This window comes from Borostomias antarcticus, assembly GCF_949987555.1.
Source record: "Borostomias antarcticus genome assembly, chromosome: 6".
NCBI lineage: Eukaryota > Metazoa > Chordata > Actinopteri > Stomiiformes > Stomiidae > Borostomias > Borostomias antarcticus.
In genome coordinates this window covers 19,752,622-19,772,183 of record NC_140239.1, presented here as the reverse complement: position 1 = coordinate 19,772,183, position 19,562 = coordinate 19,752,622, and the positions used below count along the sequence as shown (strand labels likewise).

General features: G+C 48.2%; 1 protein-coding gene across 1 annotated transcript in view; it reads left to right on the top strand.

The window, feature by feature from the left end:
- The first annotated feature begins 4,322 nt into the window (after positions 1-4,322).
- disp1 (dispatched homolog 1) overlaps positions 4,323-19,562 on the top strand; it is a 46,357-nt gene continuing 31,117 nt past the window's right edge. Inside the window, exon 1 of the mRNA XM_084439330.1 lies at positions 4,323-4,328. The gene's annotated coding sequence lies outside the window, so the exon portion shown is untranslated. The remainder of the gene's footprint in view (positions 4,329-19,562) is intronic.

Here is a 19,562-nt window from a genome sequence, read left to right as displayed (position 1 = left end):
TTAGGGAGACAGAAGCTTCAACAGGTTCTCTTCTTCAGGAATGATTCCCCCTGAATTGGGCTGGAAACGTGAAAAGGACTTGGCGAGGTCTTTTTGGTTTAAGAATGCTAGCCTGATAGTAGGAAAAACAGACAACCTGGTAACTTATTTCACATTCACTATGAATAACCTTCGCTCTCTCTGAGGAAATATGTGTCCAGGGAGATTCCCCCCCTGGTTTCCAACTTACCCGCAGAGTTGGAGTGACTCCTTTGGAAATTAGTTCTGACTGAGACTCCAACCCAGGATCATCACTGTAATTGGCTCTGCACCATGCTGGGTCTGGGGGCTGGGTTTGAGGCTGAGGGCTGGGTTTAGGGCTGGGGACTGGGTTTGAGGCTTGGGGCTGGGTTTAGGGCTGGGGACTGGGTTTAGGGCTGGGGACTGGGTTTGAGGCTTGGGGCTGGGTTTAGGGCTGGGGACTGGGTTTGAGGCTGAGGGCTGGGTGGTGGGTTTGAGGCTGAGGGCTGGGTTTGAGCCTGGGGGCTGCGATTGGGGCTGAGGACTGAGGCTGGGGGCTGGGACTGAGGCTGCGAGCTGGGTTTGAGGCTGTGGACTGGGTTTGAGGCTGGGGGCTATGGGCTGGATATAGTAAAGCTCTTTGGTAGTAGAGAGGCCTAAACTTGATTAAAAGCGAGAAGGTAAACGCTCACTAGTTAAGTCGCCGTTCCTTCACAAACACCAGGTGGTTATTCATCAGACCAGTGCGTTTCTGTACCGTGGGCTTGTCTGCTTCACTGATGGAGTCAGATTTATTGCCTGGGCCACCGCTAATGATGTTCCCTCCTCCTGGTCCTAATACACACCACATGGACGACACAGTAAACGCTTACATGCCTGGAACACACTGCCAACCATATCTCAGCTCCATAAAGACTCATGTTGAACAACTTATTAGGGTTGAGGAATTCGGGCTCACATTCACCCCTTGCGGAGGCCATGTCAGAGAGAGAGGGAGGGAGAGAGAGAGAGAGAGAGAGAGAGATAGATTGTGGTGGCCATGTCAGAGAGAGAGGGAGAGAGAGAGTGGTGGCCATGTCAGAGAGAGAGAGAGAGAGAGATGAGTAGATACACTGTCGGCCCAAAGAGGGGGCTTTGCCTTAAAGACTTGTTTTGAGCACATGTTTGAATGATTTAGTTGTCACCTAACATGTCCCGCTGTCTTATGTAGAGCATTTAATGATTTGAGGACTGTTTTCCATTTTCTGACTAATATAGACTTCGCCTTGACATGACCGGACGTCATTATAATGACCCCCCCCCCCCCCCCACACACACACACACTCCCCATCAGTCACTCCCCATCACATTCTTCTCCTTCGCCAGCTCCTTACCCTTCATCTCTCTGTATCTCCGCACACCCAGGTAATTGGTGATGTGGACCATATGTTGGCTTTCAATGGCTCTCTGTTCATTCTGTGGCACTGTCGCCATCCTCTCCTCCCCTCCGCTCCCCTCCCCTTTCCTCTTCTCCTCTCTTCTACCCTCTCCTCCTCTCTTCTCCCCTCTCCTCCTCTCTCCTCTCTTGTCCTCCCTTCCCTCTCCTCTTAGGATTTTAGGATGTTATTAGGATCCTCATTAGCTGATGCAAAACATCAGCAACTCTTCCTGGTGGGTATTCCAGAAGGCAGCATTAGTGGAAACTCTGAGTTGGCTCACCCAGAGATTTAATTTAATTGAATTGAATTCACTAAACCCGCCTTCTGGAATACCCCCCCGGGGTCCACACAAAACATCAAACATGACAACACTTTCAGTCAAAACAACCACATGAAAATAAAAACCATAAAAGTATGACTCACAATGTTATTTCTCATAAACAGATTACATATTCATTGTTATTCCTATAGCAGTAAACCAGTACACTGTCAATAAAGAAATTCAATACATAAAATGTACAAAATGAGTTTACATTCATATGGATATTAGGTGCTTCATATGTTTTTTAAAGCTTGCTTTGTTGTGTGCTTTAGCAATCTGAGCAGGAAGTGAGTTCCATGCCACCATACATACTGTGCGTTGCTTTGATTGTGCGCTAGAGTTGTGTTCTAGAGTTGAAGAATAAACCTCTGGTGGCATGGCTAGTGGGGTAGGTATGCATGTAGAGCTGAATAAGGTATTATTAGTTGACTACATAAACATTTGGGAATTTTCTATACAGTTAATGTTTCTAAGAAAAACAGGGAGAGATGCTGTCAGCCTCTCGTCAGCTTTCAACCAGTAGAGATTGACATGCATGTTGTTTACATTAGACCTCAGTGGGCATCGACAGGCAAGACAAGCTGCTTTGTTCTGAGCCAGCTGCAGTTTTCCTGCTTCCTTCTTTGCCGCATCTGACCATATCATTGGGCAGCAGTCTAGATGAGATAAAACTTGAGTCTGGACTCAAGTCTGCAGGAATTGTTTTTGTCAAGTGTGGTGTTAGAAAAGCAGATCACCTTTTTATAACAGATAGCCTGTATTCCTCTCCATGTTTACAACGAGAGAATCATATGCGTTGTCCATGACAGTTTACAATTAGGCATTATACAACAGCTAGTTCCAACCGCGCATTGTGATAGGGCAAGACGCATTCGTAGCCATACCAATAACCACGATATACCAATGGGGAAATCACCCATAAAGGTATAACTCCATAAACGCTGTCAGCTGGCGTTGTTGCTATAGAAACGGTAAACAATGGAGAACTATTTTGGATGGTGGCTGGCTGAAAGCAGCACAGTTTAGCGAAATTGAAAACTACAAACCCATCTTTGTCACAATTTTTTGTTTTACAGTGCAATGCTGTTGTATAAAAGCAATAACGCGCTCGATTTCGTGCTTGCTTTTATACAACAGCACTGGAAAAATATGGGTTAGTAGTGTTCAATTTCTCTAAATTGTGTTACTTTCAAAATAGTTCCCCATTGTTTACTATTGCTATAGGCAACTTAATGCCAGTTGGACTGGTCCACAACGTAAACAGACCAAGTAAGCTAGCTAGCTACCGGCTAATATAAACTTTATAAAAGTGTGTCCCCAAGTGTCTGTCCCCTTTCAACTAAAAAAATAAAACCTTTCCAGTTTTAGTATGTTTATTGCTCACAATCCCTATCACATCGATACAATGTATCAAAGTGGAGGGATACTTTTACCGGTGATTTATCCTTTCGTATATTGTGGTTATTGGCATGGCCCCGCCTCCTGTCCAATCACAATGTGCAGTTGGAACTTCAGTAGCTGTTGTATAAAAACATTACCTCTTGCCATGCGCTGTCTCTGGGGTGGAGGTAGCTTTGTTTCCTCTACCTGCTCAACAGCCACATTGTTCAGCATCAGATTCAACTGAGGACTAGATCTCAAAGAATGATTTATTTTGTACCAAATGCAATGCCCTTAGTCTTTAATATGTTTAAGACTAGTTTGTTGCGACAGTAGTAACCCATTCTAGTATTTTGTGCAACTCCTTGTTGAGGGTTGCAGTGATTTCATTAACTGTGGGTGCATATATCATGTATTGTCGTGTCATCTGCGTAGCATACAGGGACACACAGGCTTTTTTTTTTAAGCAAGTGGAAGTTCATTGTTGGGGGCGGGGGGGTCTGGGCAGCCATTAGAGGACAGAGAGAGCTCTGATGACCTTTTGAAACCCCCCCCCCCCCCAGGAAATGTCACGTTTGTTCTCCGCTGCGTCGACCCCCAATTAAAAAGATTTTCGTCACGGTGTGTTTTCCTGCTCGGCTCGTTTTTTCAGCCCTGCGTGGCTTCACTTGTTTTCCGCCCCCCCTGCTATAATCGTTAAGATGTTTTGAGCCGCCCTTTTATACCTGACTGAGACACCATTTTCAGGTCGTCTTCTGTTGCCGAGGTCGCATGTGAGACTTGCGATCTGAGCTGAAGCATGTTTACCCGCTCTACATAGCTCTTTATAAAGTCTGCGGCCTGACAGAGAGACAGACAGACAGACAAAGAGACAGACAGACGGACAGTACTACTCCTGCTCAGCTCAGGTCTGGCGTTGGGGAGCCATAAAGCATCGTGCCGCAGGATCAGGTTCAAACAGCTGAGAGAGTCCAGTATATCAGCCAGCTGAGCTACTCCACTCCGCCGTGCGCTGATGAGAAAGCCAGAGAGAGGTCTGCAGCGGGGCTGCGCTCCGAGACCTCTCATATCTCCCTTCGGAAAAACAGTTGTGCATCATTTGTCCTCCCTGTGTCTTTGTCTCTCTCAACACAGCTCACCCGGGGTGAAGATCTTTTCAAACTGAACGCATGAACGACATCACGACCTTGGCCCGTATCATTCCACCGGTAAGACAGCTGTCTTTCTCTCTTTCTCTTCCAATCTTACAAGAAAAACATGTGGTATTTACTGTATCAACCATGCAGCTATCAACAGTGTAATTGGATGACCTCCGTAAGATTAAATGATTCGACGTATTCTTGAACTGGATTATCATGTGTACGCAGTCTGCGTTCCTCCCTACCGTCCTCCACTCTCCCATCCCTCCCTCTGCTGGCGTGCCCTCCTCTCCCCCTCCTCCTCCTCCTCCTCCTCCCATCCCTCCCTCAGCTGGCGTGCCCTCCTCTCCCCCTCCTCCTCCTCCTCCTCCCATACCTCCCTCTGCTGGCGTGCCCTCCTCTCCCCCTCCTCCTCCCCCTCCTCCTCCTCCCATCCCTCCCTCTGCTGGCGTGCCCTCCTCTCCCCCTCCTCCTCCTCCTCCTCCTCCCATCCCTCCCTCTGCTGGCGTGCCCTCCTCTCCCCCTCCTCCTCCTCCCATCCCTCCCTCTGCTGGCGTGCCCTCCTCTCCCCCTCCTCCTCCTCCTCCTCCTCCTCCTCCCATCCCTCCCTCTGCTGGCGTGCCCTCCTCTCCCCCTCCTCCTCCTCCTCCTCCTCCCATCCCTCCCTCTGCTGGCGTGCCCAGACAGGCCCCCAGGAAAAGTTCAACATGGTTTTCCTCCTTTTGCTACAACTGGGTCAATGAGAAGCACCAGGTGAACCTGTTTACCTACTGGTCACGCTGTCTGTTCTGCTCTACACCTTCAAAACACACACGCATGCACACACACACACACACACACACACACACACACACACACACACACACACACACACACACACACACACACTCAAACACACACAGTTCTATCCCCCAGAGTAGATATTCTTAGCTTAACCTGCTGAAGGGGTCATGCCAGATGCTGACTAGTACAGCTTGCTTTGACTTTCTTTTTATTCCATACAATGTTTCAGACAAACAAACAGGTTTGTGTGTGTGTTATTGTGTGTTGTGTGTGTGTGTGTGTGTGTGTGTGTGTGTGTGTGTGTGTGTGTGTGTGTGTGCGTGCTATGGTGTGTTTTGTGTGTGTGCGTGACAGTATTGTGTGTGGTGGGGTGAGGCAGAGCAGCTGGGTCTGTAGGGTAGGACAGAGTCTGGTGTTGATTCAGACTCAGCCAGCGCTACGCCACACCTCTTTTCCTGCACAGCTGCAATGAGTCTGCGCTAATAAGGCCCGCATACCCAACACCAAGCTGTGTGTGTGTGAGAAAGTGTGCGTGCGTGCGTGTGTGTGTTTGGAGTGGCAAACATGGATCCCAGTAAGTCACCAACTAACATTCAATAGAGCACGACCAACCCTCTTCCACTCAGTGGTGATCGTGATCGAGAGACAGAAAATAAGAGAGAGAGAGAGAGAGCAAGGAAGGAAACAGAGAGAGAGATATAGAGAAAGAGGCTCTGATTTAACCCCCCCCCTAGGGCGGAGCTGCTTTGATCATGTCAGAGTTGTTAAAGTGTTGGTGCTGTCCCCACCTACGGCCTTAGGTCATACACTGCTTTACACTAATGAAGGGTTGGATGTTTATCTACACACCAGTCTGCTCCCCTCTGGGCAGTCTGATGCCAGCGCTGAACAATCCTCCTGGCACAGAGAGAGAGAGAAAGAGATGCAGAGAGAGAGAGATGGAGAGAGAGGGCTGGAAAGAGACAGAGAGAAAGAGCAGGGGTGAGAGATCGAGAGAGGTCTTACTCTGTGGTTTCTTTGTTCCCTCCAGAGTCTAGATGAGTGTCAGATGTTGCAGTTAAAGTTTATGATTTGTTAGTTTTGATAACATTCTCTACAATGAGGTTTCTTGGCGGAATGGATGGGGAACACCCTTGTTTTTGACCATTGAGCCAAAACACGTTAGTTGCGATGGTTAGAATCGGGGTACTTTTTCTGTTAAAGTTTCAGGTTATTATTGTCACGCTTGGGTGTCTGAACTCATCTCACCTGTTTTCTGATCTAGGGGAATAGTTTTGAGTAGAGTTAGTCATGTGTTAAAAGGCTTCAGATGTCTCTGACACACACACGCACACACACACACACACACACACTGTCGACAGCGGCACTCGCTGCTTTAACACATTCAAACCCAAACAGCCAGGAGCTAGCGAGTCTCTCCTGGGTGAATGTTTCCCAGTGTGCTGGGGGCTGTGGAGGAGGACTCGTTCTGGTCGGCCGACAGCAGCCTCAGACAGAGGAGGAAGTGGAGTCATCTGGGTTTGACACCTCACCCCCTGGTCCTGTCATAGCCCGATGGGGCGGGTTTATTTGTTCAGCAACAGATAGCCAAACTCTGGGGCTGCTGCTCTCTCCGACTCGAGAGCTTTTGGTTCCTCTTCTGTTTTTTTTGTTGTCCTGTTTTATTTCCACAGATAATTTTCCGGCTTCCTTTCTCTTCATCGACGGTTGTTTTTAGTGACAGATTTCTCGCGTTCATTGATATCCCCTGAGGGTGAGCGGGGTTCCAGATGAATGGGAATGTATTCATGCCCCAGCTCTGGTCTCTCCAGATCGCTGGTTATGGTCTCTCCAGCCCCCTGATCTTCTGGTCTCTCCGGCACCCCAGTGCTCTGGTTTCTCCAACCCCCCAATCTTCTGGTCTCTCCAGACCCCTGGTCCTCTGGTCTCCCCAGCCCCCCAGTCCTCTGGTTTCCCCAGCCTCCTAATTTTCTGGTCTCTCCAGCACCCTGGTCATCTGGTCTCCTCAGTCTGCTGCTTTGGGGCTCAGCTTTGGTCCATTTTTGTGTCAGTTCTGCTGGTGGTCCGTGTAAACATCTCTTTAGAGTCCCCCCTTCTCACTCCCTGTCTCTCCCTCTCTCTCCTCTCTCCTTCACTCTGTCACTCCCTCTCTCTTCCTCTCTCTCTCTCTCTCCTTTTGTCTCTACTTCTCTCCCTCTCCCCCCCTCTCTCTTTATTCAAATGGATTAACTTAAGGTAAAGAGGGAGGATATAAAGAATGCTTCTTCTAGGAAGGACGCCTGTGTCTCCCTGACCTCTCCATAGCACCACTTCCTCTCATCCCTCTCATCCTCTCATCCCTCTCCTCCTCTCATCCCTCCCCTCCTCTCTGAGAGCTGGGAACAGTCAATATTTAGCAGGCCGCTCAACAATGGCCGACCCTGAGGAGAAGAATACTCTCTTCAGATCTCAAGCTGGCTTGAGTCTGGAGCCTAGAGGCTAGAGGCCTGGTTTTGGAGGCTAGAGGCCTGGTTCCGGAGGCTAGAGACTAGAGACCTGGTTCTGGAGGCTAGAGACTAGAGGCCGGGTTCTGGAGGCTAGAGACTAGAGGCCTGGTTCTGGAGGCCGGATGCTTGGTACTGGAGGCTAGGGGCTAGAGGCTTGGTTGTGGAGGCTATAGAGGGTAGAGGAGCATTTGGTTTCACTGATGCAGACTAAGGACAGAGCAGGGACTACCATAGGAATTGGACCTTATGGCAGTACAAATAGAAACAACATTTGAGTGAACTATCCCTTTAACCCTAAGCACAGCCATGGGAAAGAAAGGACTTAATCTAAATATATTCCAGTTCCTTGAGCTGCTGGAGATCTTTTTCAGTCAGCAGGGCTCTGCTCTGTTTGGGAAACTACTTATACTCCATTATGGCACACATCATTCTCTCTGTTTCTCTCTCTCTCTCTCACACACACACACACACACACACACAAACCACACACACACACACACACACAAACCACACACATTCTCATTCACACACAATCACATCAGTGCTAGTATGTGAGTGAGAGGGAAACGGAGAGAGGGATGTGTGTGTGGGGAGAGTGTGTGTGTGTGTGTGTGTGTGTGTGTGTGTGTGTGTGTGTGTGTGTGTGTGTGTGTGTGTGTGTGTGTGTGTGTGTGTGTGTGTGGCAGGAGAGATGCTCTCTTTTCTTACTTTACAAGCCAAGCAACCAGCCTTCCTTTAGATACGCTCGTCATTCTCCCTCTCTCTCTCCCTCACTCCCTCTCGCTCCCTCCTTCTCTCGCTCTCTATCTCTCTCTCTCCCTCCCTCCTTCCCTCACTCCTCCTCTTCTCTCCTACGTGAGATTAGTGGCTTGTAAACCTTTGTACAATACATCACAATTAATGCCCACACGTTCAAAGCAGGGTTCCGCTGTGTAAAGGCCTTTAAAGGTTCCACTGGCCGGGTCTTAAAGCAGGTCTTTGTTTTCCTAGCGCCACCATCCTGAGTGACATTAATGGCCCAGGATGGAGGCCTGGCGCTGGGCACAGCGTTGGGGGGCAGGCCCCTGGGCTGGAGGAGAGAGAGAGGAGGCGTATTGTCCAGATCAACTCAGTGATTTACTGTAACTCGTAAATCCTGGTAATTTACTGTTATAATTAGTAGTCCAAAGGTGCGAAGCGCTTCAACAAAACGCATTGTGCCGGGGATGAATGGATGACAACCATGCGTGCGTGTCGCGCGCACACACACACACACACACACACACACACACACACACAGCAACATGGCCCCCTCTATTTCCTCTCTCTGGATCGTTGTGGCAGGCACGTTTACAGCTTAACACTGCCACAGGACTACAGGAGGGAGGGAGGGAGGGAGAGAGAGAGAGAGAGAGAGAGAGAGAGAGAGAGAGAGAGAGAGAGAGAGAGAGAGAGAGAGAGAGAGAGAGAGAGAGAGAGAGAGAGAGAGAGAGAGAGAGGAGGGAGAGACAGAGAGAGGAGGGGAGGGAGGGGGGTGGGGGGCTGTGTGCCTCTCAACAGTAGGACAGACCATAGCTTCCATTGGCAGATGGATCAAGAGAGGGAACTGCTCATTTGCAGATCGGATAACTAACATATGAACGTGACGGATGCAGATCCTTGCCAACTGAACTTTCACTCAGAGTGAAGCCCAGCGCAGCCTGTTTGGAGTGTATTAGGAGTAAAGTTCTTAGGATTGTGGCACAGCATCAGTAGATCATGTGTGTCCTATGGAATATAGAAGGAAACCAGGGGTCATTATGGGCTGTAATCCTCCACAACAACAACAACAACAACAACAACAATCTGAAATCCTCCACAACAACCTCATTTCACACAATACGCCTTTGTTCAAATTAATAAGAAAATCAACATTTATAATGATGCAACAAACTACCGAGAGAATCAACAGCTTGCCCCCCCCCACCCCCCCGTGTTAAAGCAGTGTTAAGGCCGTGTTGGCTGTGTTGCTTGTTGAGCCTAATGGGAGGGGTGCGACCTGAGGCTGTGTGTGTGTGTGTGTGTGTGTGTGTGTGTGTGTGTGTGTGTGTGTGTGTGTGTGTGCGTGTGTGTGCGTGTGTGCGTGTGTGCGTGTGTGTGTTTCGACCTGAGACTGTGCCAGCAAGCAGTTCATGAGGTTTAAGGGCGTCTTTCCGTCAGTTGTGTGTGTGCGTGCGTGTGTGTGTGTGTGTGTGTGTGTGCGCGTGCGCACGGCTTGTCACAGAGCAGGAGAGTGTATGTACCTACATGGTGAGTTTATGAAAAGGAGAAAGCTGTGCCCTGGTTGTGATGTCTTTTGGGGGAGGCCAGCTGACCCGTGGCATGATGTAATTCTGTAAGCCTGTCACTAATCATTTCCCTTTCTCTTTAACAGGTCTCGATGCGTCCTGCTTTCTACCAGGGCCCCATCATTTTCAGGGCGGGGAGTTTTCCCTGCCCAGTTTTACTGCCATATTTCCCTGTTTATAAATATTTATGCACATATACAGCCCCCTAATAGAGACAGGTCTGGCTGGGGCCTGGACAGTTTTGCAGTTATTCCGTTTTTTCAGACATTATATAGTCCCCTGTTTTGGATGCCAAAAAGCCGTACCCACCCTTTGAGTTAAAATAATAATAACAGCTTTTTTTTATCACGTAAAAAGAGGGACTAAAAATTGCAAACAGACCTTCACCCCTATAAGTATGCGTGTGCATGTCCTGTCTCCACACACAAACACGCCCTCATACACCCGGCCCGCCCCGATGGGAGCAGATCAGATGGTCGGGCTCTGGTGAGCAGGCAAGCAGAGAGAGCTGAGGAGACACCTGTAGCTCTCCCTGACCTGGCTGTCCTCTCTCTCTCTCTCTCTCTCTCTCTCCCTCTATATTTCTCTCTCTCACTCTCTCTCCCCCTCTCTCTCCCTCTCTCTTCCTCTCTCTCTCTTTCTGTCTCTTTTGCTCCTGGTACTATGTCAGCTTCTCTTTTGATGTAAAGTTTGTTATTGGTTTTGGGGCCTGAGGGCACAGACGTTTCAAATGTTGTCTTAAGTGGACGAGCTGTCAGGAAAAGGTTCTGATGCCATTCTCTGTCACCCTGTTTTTTTCTCTCTTCTTTTTCAAGAAATAGATACTTTGAGATGTTTAACCTATCCCTTGTTCATCCACTCATGAAGCCTCTCCATACCTCATTGAACACACACACACACACACACACACACACACACACACACACACCATCCACCCGAACCTTATTCATACCTCATCAAACACACACAAAACACACATACATGCACACACACAGAAATATGCACACACACATACACACTGAGTCACACCTGCAGTATCCCAGCCACATGTGAGTGTGACAGGCAGAAGAACACACGTGTGAGCGTTTATGGGATCCATTTGTCAAAGCACACATTCATCATGCAACCCGCTGGATACCGCTCCTCTCTCATGTCTCTCTCTCTCTCTGCTGGTACTCCACACACACACACACACACACACACACACACACACACACACACACACACACACACGCACACACACACACACACACACACACACACAAACACACACACAGGAACACTCCATGAAAAATGCAGCACTCACCAAAGACAAATCACTGTGAGTGAGACATCACAGCCAGTCCCTCTGGTCTGGGCCTGGTCTCCTTCTGTCTCTATCTCAGGCGCCTGCTCTGAGCTCAGTTAACATGACTTAGTCGGCTCTGAGCTCAGTTAACATGACTTAGTCGGCTCTGAGCTCAGTTAACATGACTTAGTCGGCTCTGAGCTCAGTTAACATGACTTAGTCGGCTCTGAGCTCAGTTAACATGACTTAGTCGGCTCTGAGCTCAGTTAACATGACTTAGTCGGCTCTGAGCTCAGTTAATATGACTTAGTCGGCTCTGAGCTCAGTTAACATGACTTAGTCTGCTCTGAGCTAGGTTAAAGGGGAATGCCGCTGTCATAGCAATTTTAGCTCAAATGTCGCTTTGTCCTCAATGAAACCGATCCGTACACACCAACATTTAACAGATCCATGCAGTAGTAAGCTAGCTCCTTTTTCCTCTGTGTGCGCATCCCCTTTATAATGGAGGTCCATGGGCCTCTGCTAAAAACTATGATAAACATGCATTTTCAAGGCAGGAAGCGCAGGGTGTGATCTTACCGGTGTCATTATGCTGTCATGTGAAATAATATATATCGCATTCTCAAACTGAATATTGAAACAAAAGCTCCATTTGAGCCAGAACTATTTCACCGAACGCACTACACCATACCTTTCGCACTGTAAACCTCCGCCGTGGTAAAGCTAGACGATTGTTTACATCCTCCTAGCCATGCCTAACACGTCAACACATGGGGATGGTGATTCATTTCACAAGACAACATTCTACTGAGACCGGTAAGGGGCTTCCTGGCGCTTCCTGTCTTGAAAATGCATGTTTATCATAGTTTTTAGCAGAGGCCCATAGACCTATTATATTATAAAGGGGGTGCGCACACAGAGGAAAAAGGAGCTAGCTTACTACTGCATGGATCGGTTAAATGTTGGTGTGTACGGATCGGTTTCATTGAGGACAAAGCGACATTTGAGCTAAACTTGCTATGACAGAGGCGTTCCCAACATGACTTAGTCTTCTCTGAGCTCAGTTAATATGGTCTGCTCTGAGCTCAATTAACATGACTTAGTCTGCTCTGAGCTCAGTTAACATGACTTAGTCTGCTCTGAGCTCAGTTAACATGACTTAGTCTGCTCTGAGCTAGGTTAACATGACTTAGTCTTCTCAGAGCTCAATTAATATGGTCTGCTCTGAGCTAGGTTAACATGACTTAGTCTGCTCTGAGCTCAGTTAACATGACTTAGTCTACTCTGAGTTTAACATGACTTAGTCTGTTCTGAGCTAGGTTAACATGACTTAGTCTGCTTTGAGCTTAACATGACTTAGTCTGCTCTGAGCTGTGCATTGGTAGAAGTTGGTCTAAATAAATAAATCTTGCATATTTACATGATACGGGTACCATTAAATGCTTAGCTGCACCCAATGTGGCTCGAACCTACAACCCATTCATTTTGTTGTGGTTGGCGAAATGCAGAAAACCCTGCTCCCAGCGGGCGACTCAATTCGATCTATGCTTCTGACGTCAGAAGCTTAGACTCATTATAATAACCCCGCCCTCGTTTGAATATCTCCGCCTACCTGCCTCACCTGGCTATAAAGGTTTGCGGTGTTGCCGGCCTCGCATGCTAGCATAATGTCTGCATACAGTAAATAATCTGTTCTTGGGTGTAAACATAAATTACAACTACATCGTCTCCCAACCTCAGTGGACAAAAGAGCTGAGTTTATTTTTGATGGCAATGTACCCGCTCAAGTTCCTAAAAGACTGTTGGTCTGTGCTCACCATTTTTTGCCAGATTGCTTTGTCAACCTGGGTCAGTACAACGCAGCATTTTCAAGTCATCTCAACCTGGATGATAAAGCTATAACTACTGTCCGCGGAAATCATGCAGGAAGTGTAAGTAATTGTGCTGTTTCTCTTTGTCTAGGCTATAGCCTAGTACTAATGCTAGCTAGCTAACAACTACACGTTAGCCTCACCCCAGATGCATGTGACGTTAGTGAAGGACATGGGTAGGCTTATCGTTGATCTAGCGGTTAGTAAAATTGATCAAATGTTTAGATGTGGACATCATCGGATTCCTCGGCCATCAGAGATCAGAATCTAGCTTTCATTGTTTGGAGTCGAATGGTGTAACGTTAACCTGGTATCGAGCTAGCTAGGCTAGCTAACTGTGTGCAGATCATGGGAGTTCACGATCGTGTCAAGTCGGGGAGAGGACAATGGAATTTGAGAGGAGATTGTCAAGGCTAGCCAGCTAACGTTATGTTTTTGTTAGATATTGATCATTTTAGTAGCATAGCGTCGTCAACAGTCCTCGTTCTTTAGCCTGTCGACTGCAGTTGCCTGAGGTCCAATGGCTAGCTGCAATCGTTGGACTGCTAGACAGCAAATGTGAAAGTAAATGTAAGGATTCTATGTTAAACTATAAAGTACATTTCCTGGAGAAAATGTGAGGTGGGCTAGCTGCTGCAGCTGTATGTAACAGCTACTGCTAGGACTACTACGGACCGGGCAATTTCCATGCACCCACCGGCGAAGACCGTGTGTCTCTAGCCCACTCAGGGGCTGAATTGTGGGGTCCGTGGCGTGGTGATGAGACTCTGCCTGCTTAGGGCATAGCCAGTCGGGGAGGGTGTACCCCTCTCCGGGCTGCCCACCAGTCCCCACTGGTGAAGACGGTGTGTCTCTAGCCCACTCAGGGGCTGAGTTGTGGGTCCCGTGGCGTGGATGGTAGCGGATCACACTGGGTCGAGGGCATTTCAGTGACCTCCGGGCAATTTCCGTGCACCCACCGGCTCAGACCTTGTGTCTCTAGCTCACTCAGGGTCCGTGGCGTGGTTAGTGGCGTGACGGCGAGACTCCGCCCTCTCATGTCATAGCAAGTCGTGGACAGTGTACCCCAATCCGGGCCACCCACCTGCCTTCACCAGTGAAGACCTTGTGTCTCTAGCCCACTCAGGGGCAATCTCCATGCACCCACCTTTAAGATACCTTCCAGCTCTCTCCTGTGAACTGTCACCATAGCAGCCACAGTGCAGCAGCAGCTCTACAGCACCAAAGCACAGAACACACAGAATTCACTGATTCACTCGCCATACGTTTCAATGGGGAGCACAGTTGCCGAACAAATCGTCACACAGTGAAAACTATCACGTCACACAGCTTAGATACTTACATTGTACGAATCAGCACAGTTGTGTGAACATTGTAATATATAATATGTGTGTGAGCTGTCAAAACTGTAGGAGTGACAGCAGTTTACAAAATGTGAATATTTTCAAAGCAACTGCTGCCACCACTCTAAAAACATAAAGTTACTGAACATTCCAAAAGCAGTTTCAATGGGACAAAAAATTGTTTTAAAAGTTACATTTCTAAAAAAAACTATAAAAAATATCAAAAATCGTAATGGATCCGTTAAAGAGCTAAACATCATGAACATTTTAAAGTTTGAATGAAGTTTCTAGCACAAAGTATGAAGAAGTAGTTAAAGGAGTAGTAAAGGGAAAATGCATGTTTAGCCCTGTTTTAAGGTTACTTATGATCATATACAATGGTTCAGATCAAAATGTTGACAAAGCTAGCATTTTCGAGAAAGTTGATTATTGCTCTACCACCGTTTTGGTCATACAATGGATGTGGATGGGCATCTTGAAAAATCATTCAAAGACATGTTAAACTCTTGATTTCAAAGACAAGAAGCTCACCGAGGGTGTAATTGGTGTCCGTTGGTGTTCTGGCATCAATTTCGCCGCAAAGTATGAATCCTGTAGGGTTTTATTGATAATTTTATGAAATCTATTGACTTGTATTGAAGCTCCCGTTGTAGATGTGTAGATCAATCCGCAGAGGGGATTCAGGAAGCGGAACTACTTATGGTAGCTATTGTTATTGTTTATGTTGCTAGGCTACCTAGTTTGCGAAGTTTACACGTATGTGCTGCGACTAAATAGTTATATGCTAAATATTTAAAAAAGTCTTTCCAGATGAACTAGAATCTTACTTTATGGCGAATTATGTCAGAACGCCCACTAACACCTAGGTGAGTTTCTTGTCTTTGAAATCGAGTTTAACATGTTTTTGAAGGATTTTTCAAGATGCCCATCCACATCCATTGTATGACCAAAACGGTGGTAGAGCAATTATCAACTTTCTTGAAAATGCTAGCTTTGTCAACGTTTTGATCTGAACCATAAGTAACCTTAAAACAGGGCTAAACATGCATTTTCCCTTTACTACTCCTTCAAGGAGACAAAAACTGGGGAGAACTAGAATAAAGAAAGAAAGAAATCTGGGAATATCACAAGTTGGGCTAGCTTCTGCAAGCTAGCCCACCTAATGATATTGTGTTTGTGTAGCCTAACCCTAGTGTAACATTCGCCTTGCTCTGGCAAACTATGATTGCACCGCAAAACTGTTTCAGTATCGTAGCTACACTCTCTCACGTTTTCGTTCCCAATGGAATGACATCACGGAGTGGGCGTGGGGAAGGGCAGCTCATTTGCATAGGAACAAAACCCTCAATCCTGGCGGTTTGGAGCGCAGCTCAAAATAGGCATATTGGGCTTGGTATAACACTCAATCCGAGTGGTATTTTCTGGTAAAATACTCAAGACATGTATTGGGGACCCCAAAGACTGATTTTAAATTGTTGAAAATTTGCATTTGATGTGTCCTTTAAAGCAATACGTCGCGATATTTGGACCTTTACAAACATATCTGGTGCTAATTCTCCAATTAGATTTACTAAAAGTAAGCTGAATCCTCCAAACAGTCTACATTGACATTTATTACCTTTTAAAACTTGCGCCCCCCGGAACGCAGCATTCAGTCGAAGTGCGCATGCGCAACGTTGTGCTTAAAAAAACACAGTATTAGCTAACTATTCCGGCGTCTATGGATATCATGCGTTTTTTAGCTCAATGATATTATGCCGGAGGTGAGAAAACCGAAGCGAAACATCAAGGAGGAAGCCAGAAAAAGACAATCTGATAACTTTACGACAGTACGACAGTGCACTTACTCGCAGAGCCTGTGGGGGCGCAGTTCCGAGAAAACTTGAGAAAACGCTATGTATTGCTTTAAAAGTTTCTGGTGCTCTACTGACTGGGCTGCAGGCAGCTGAATGATAGAGGAAATAGTTTGTGTTTGTTTGGTGTTTTAAGAAGCCTTCTTCAATGCTGGTTGTTAGCTGCAGTACACCTGGTAACCCAGAGAGAGCCGGTCTTCCCTCGGTGGCTCCAGCTTGCTTCCAGTTCAGACACTCACCTGCAAAAACTGGCTTGTTTTGGAGAGAATGGTAAATAATTCCCCTTGGGCTTGTGTCCAGTTATAAAGTGCAGGGGAACTGTCTTTGAGTGCCTTTTAAAAACGTAATGAGACCAGCCTTTGACACTAGCTGCCATTTTCTACACACACGCATACATACACACACACACACACACACAACCTCCCTCTTAACAGCATATGTGGCTGGCTGGTGAGCTGCCAGGAGGCGAGGGGAACCGAGAAGGAGCTGGCCTAGCTCAGTGTCATTACTCACTCACTCTGGCCTGGCTTAATGCTGCGTTCTGTTCTGGGCTTAAGGTGTATATTAGTGTTATTACTGAGCTGTGAACAGATCCAATAACTGGGCCTGCACTCTACGTGTAAAAAAACGCCAAGTGAGAGAGAGATGGAGGACCGGAGGGAGGGGGGAGATAGAGGGAGATGGAGGGAGTGAGAGAGATGTGAAACGCTCATTGTGTTAAAATGTCAACAGGTTTTTTTGTCCTCCCCCCCCCACCACCCCCTCGTCAGTTCCCGGGGAGCAGCTGCTCTCTGGCTCAGTCCTCTCCTGGGGGAGCAGGACCTGGTCCGCATGCCAGCAGCCACACACACACACACACACACACACACACACACCCCTCCTCCCTTCCCGGAGTGAGTAAGATGACACAGAGTGAAGTCACTCGGTTTGCGTTGGCACGGGGGCCCTGTGTTCCTGGAGCAGGCTGCATCTGGGCTGAGGGACCGTCCGCCACCCTGGAGCTCTGGCCCGGTTCCGCTTTGTCGCAGGGACGGTCGGTTCCTCTGCTGCTACTCAGCCACACCGGCAGAGGGGGAAAATACAAAAAAAAAAAAAACAGACGGGATTCGACGAAACTTCGATGAAAACTCCGCTCTGCGCGCGCCTCCCTGCGAGCCGGGCAGTGTGTGTGTGCCGTACGGACAGTGTGTGTGCGCCAGTGAGTGCGATGACGGCAGTGTGTGATCTCACACCTCCGCTGTTCTGCCTCGTGATTGGTCCTGCCCACGTCCGGCCCAGTGTGGTTCACCCTCTGTGGAATCAGAGACTTCCAGAGGCATTTGACATCCCTGTCCCACTAGGTAGGGGGGCGGAGTCTGCCCCCCCCCTCCTCCCCCCCACTCGGAGGCCAGAGGAGGACCCCCCCCCCCCCCGGTTGATGTTTGTTGAGCAGGGGCGAGAGGGAGGATTGACTCTGGAAAGCTCCGCTAGTGGGAGCGTGTGTGTGCTTGCGTGTGTGTGTTTGGGCAATTGCTCAAAGGTTCAGCCGACCTGATGAACAAACGCTAAATTTGAGCTCCTCAAAGAAGGACTTTTCCATTACCCCCCCCCCCCCCCCACACACACACACACACCAGTCTACCCATCCCTCCTCCTTACCCTTTTCTCCCGCTCTCCTCCTCCGTGTTTCCTTCTCTACTGGACACCACTCTCTCTGCATAGAACCTCTCTGATAGAACCTCCCTGTGTCTACGTAGAACCGCTCTGTCTACTGTACATAGAACCTCCTCACTATCTGTCTCTGTCTCCCGCTAGTATCTCTGCAAGTCTAACATCACACATCACACACTCCCTCCTTCCTCCATCTTTTCTCTGTCCTGTTCTTTCCTGTCCTGTTCTGTTGTTTCCTGTCCTGTTCTGTCCGGTTGCTGTTGGAGAATAACAGAAGATAAGCATGAAGATATTCTTCTGAATGTCCTTTTTTCTTTTCTTTTTTTGTGTGAGTGTGACCCTACTCCAGCAGTATCTTGCTGTCCTGTTCTCTAACTCCTTTCAGTGAACCTCTCTCTATTAGAACCTCTCTCTGTCTTGTCTGCCTCATCTCTCCCTCTCCCCCCCCCCTCTCTCTCCCTCTCCCCCCCCTCTCTCCCTCTCCCCCCCTCTCTCCCTCTCTCTCTCCCCCCCTCTCTCTCCCTCTCTCTCCCCCCTCTCTCCCCTTCTCACTCCCTCTCTCTCTCCCCCTCTCTCTCCCTCTCTCGCTCTCCCCCTCTCTCTCTCCCTCTCTCTCTCTCTCTCTCCCCCTCTCTCTCTCCCTCTCTCTCTCTCTCTCTCTCTCTCCCCCTCTCTCTCTCCCTCTCTCTCTCTCTCTCTCTCTCTCTCTCTCTCTGAAAGGTCATAGAGACCATGCTTCTGATTGATCTGAACATACAAGGAAGTCTGCAGGCACTGGCACTTGAGGAAGAAAGGAGAGAGCAGCGAGAGCGAGAGGGGCCAAGCAGAAAGAGAGACGAGAGAGAGGGCAGAGAGATAGAGCAGAGAGAGAGGGCGGAGAGAGCAGAGTGAGGGAGAGAGAGAGAGAGAGGGCGGAGAGAGCAGAGAGGGAGAGAGAAGGCAGAGAGAGGAAGAGAGAGAGAGCAGAGAGGGGAAGAGAGAGAGCAGGGAGAGAGAGGAGTGTAGCGAGTGGAGGACAAAGGCCTGCTCATGCTGCTCCACAGCCCTGACACCATGAGAAATCCTTTATAAAAACAACTGTAATTAGAGGGCAGCGCCTCTGCTTTTGTGCCAAAGGGATTGAGTGTGTGTGTGTGTGTGTGTGTGTGTGTGTGTGTGTGTGTGTGTGTGTGTACAGTATATTGGTGCAGGTGGTACGTCTGGTGCAGCTCTGTTGCAGGACCTGTTTTTAATTGGTCTTTAAAAACATTTTTCTGTCATCTTAACGCCAAATCTAGTTATATTAGTTTGTGCTATTCCCTGGGGATATAAAAATGAACCTCTAGCTTATCATAACAACAATTATTCCCCACTTGAAACAAGAGGGTGTTGATTTATTTGACTGCTTAGGAGTTGAACAGCACAAAGACAACCAAGGCCTATATCACAAGAAAGGTAACCAATCACTGACCAGGAAATCACCACAGTGCCTCTCTCATTGGCTCTTAACACCAGTCAATCAAAGCCGATGGAGCGTGTGGCTGTGATCTCATCCGCACCTCCCACCCCTCCTCATGACGCCTACCCCGCTACATCACCCCGCTACATCACCCCGCTACATCACCCTGCTGCATCACCCTGCTGCATCACCCCGCTACATCACACCACTACATCACACCGCATCTCTTTAATGCCGCGCCAAGTTCTCCTCCTCTCCTCTCCTGGGGTTTTATGTATTTTATTT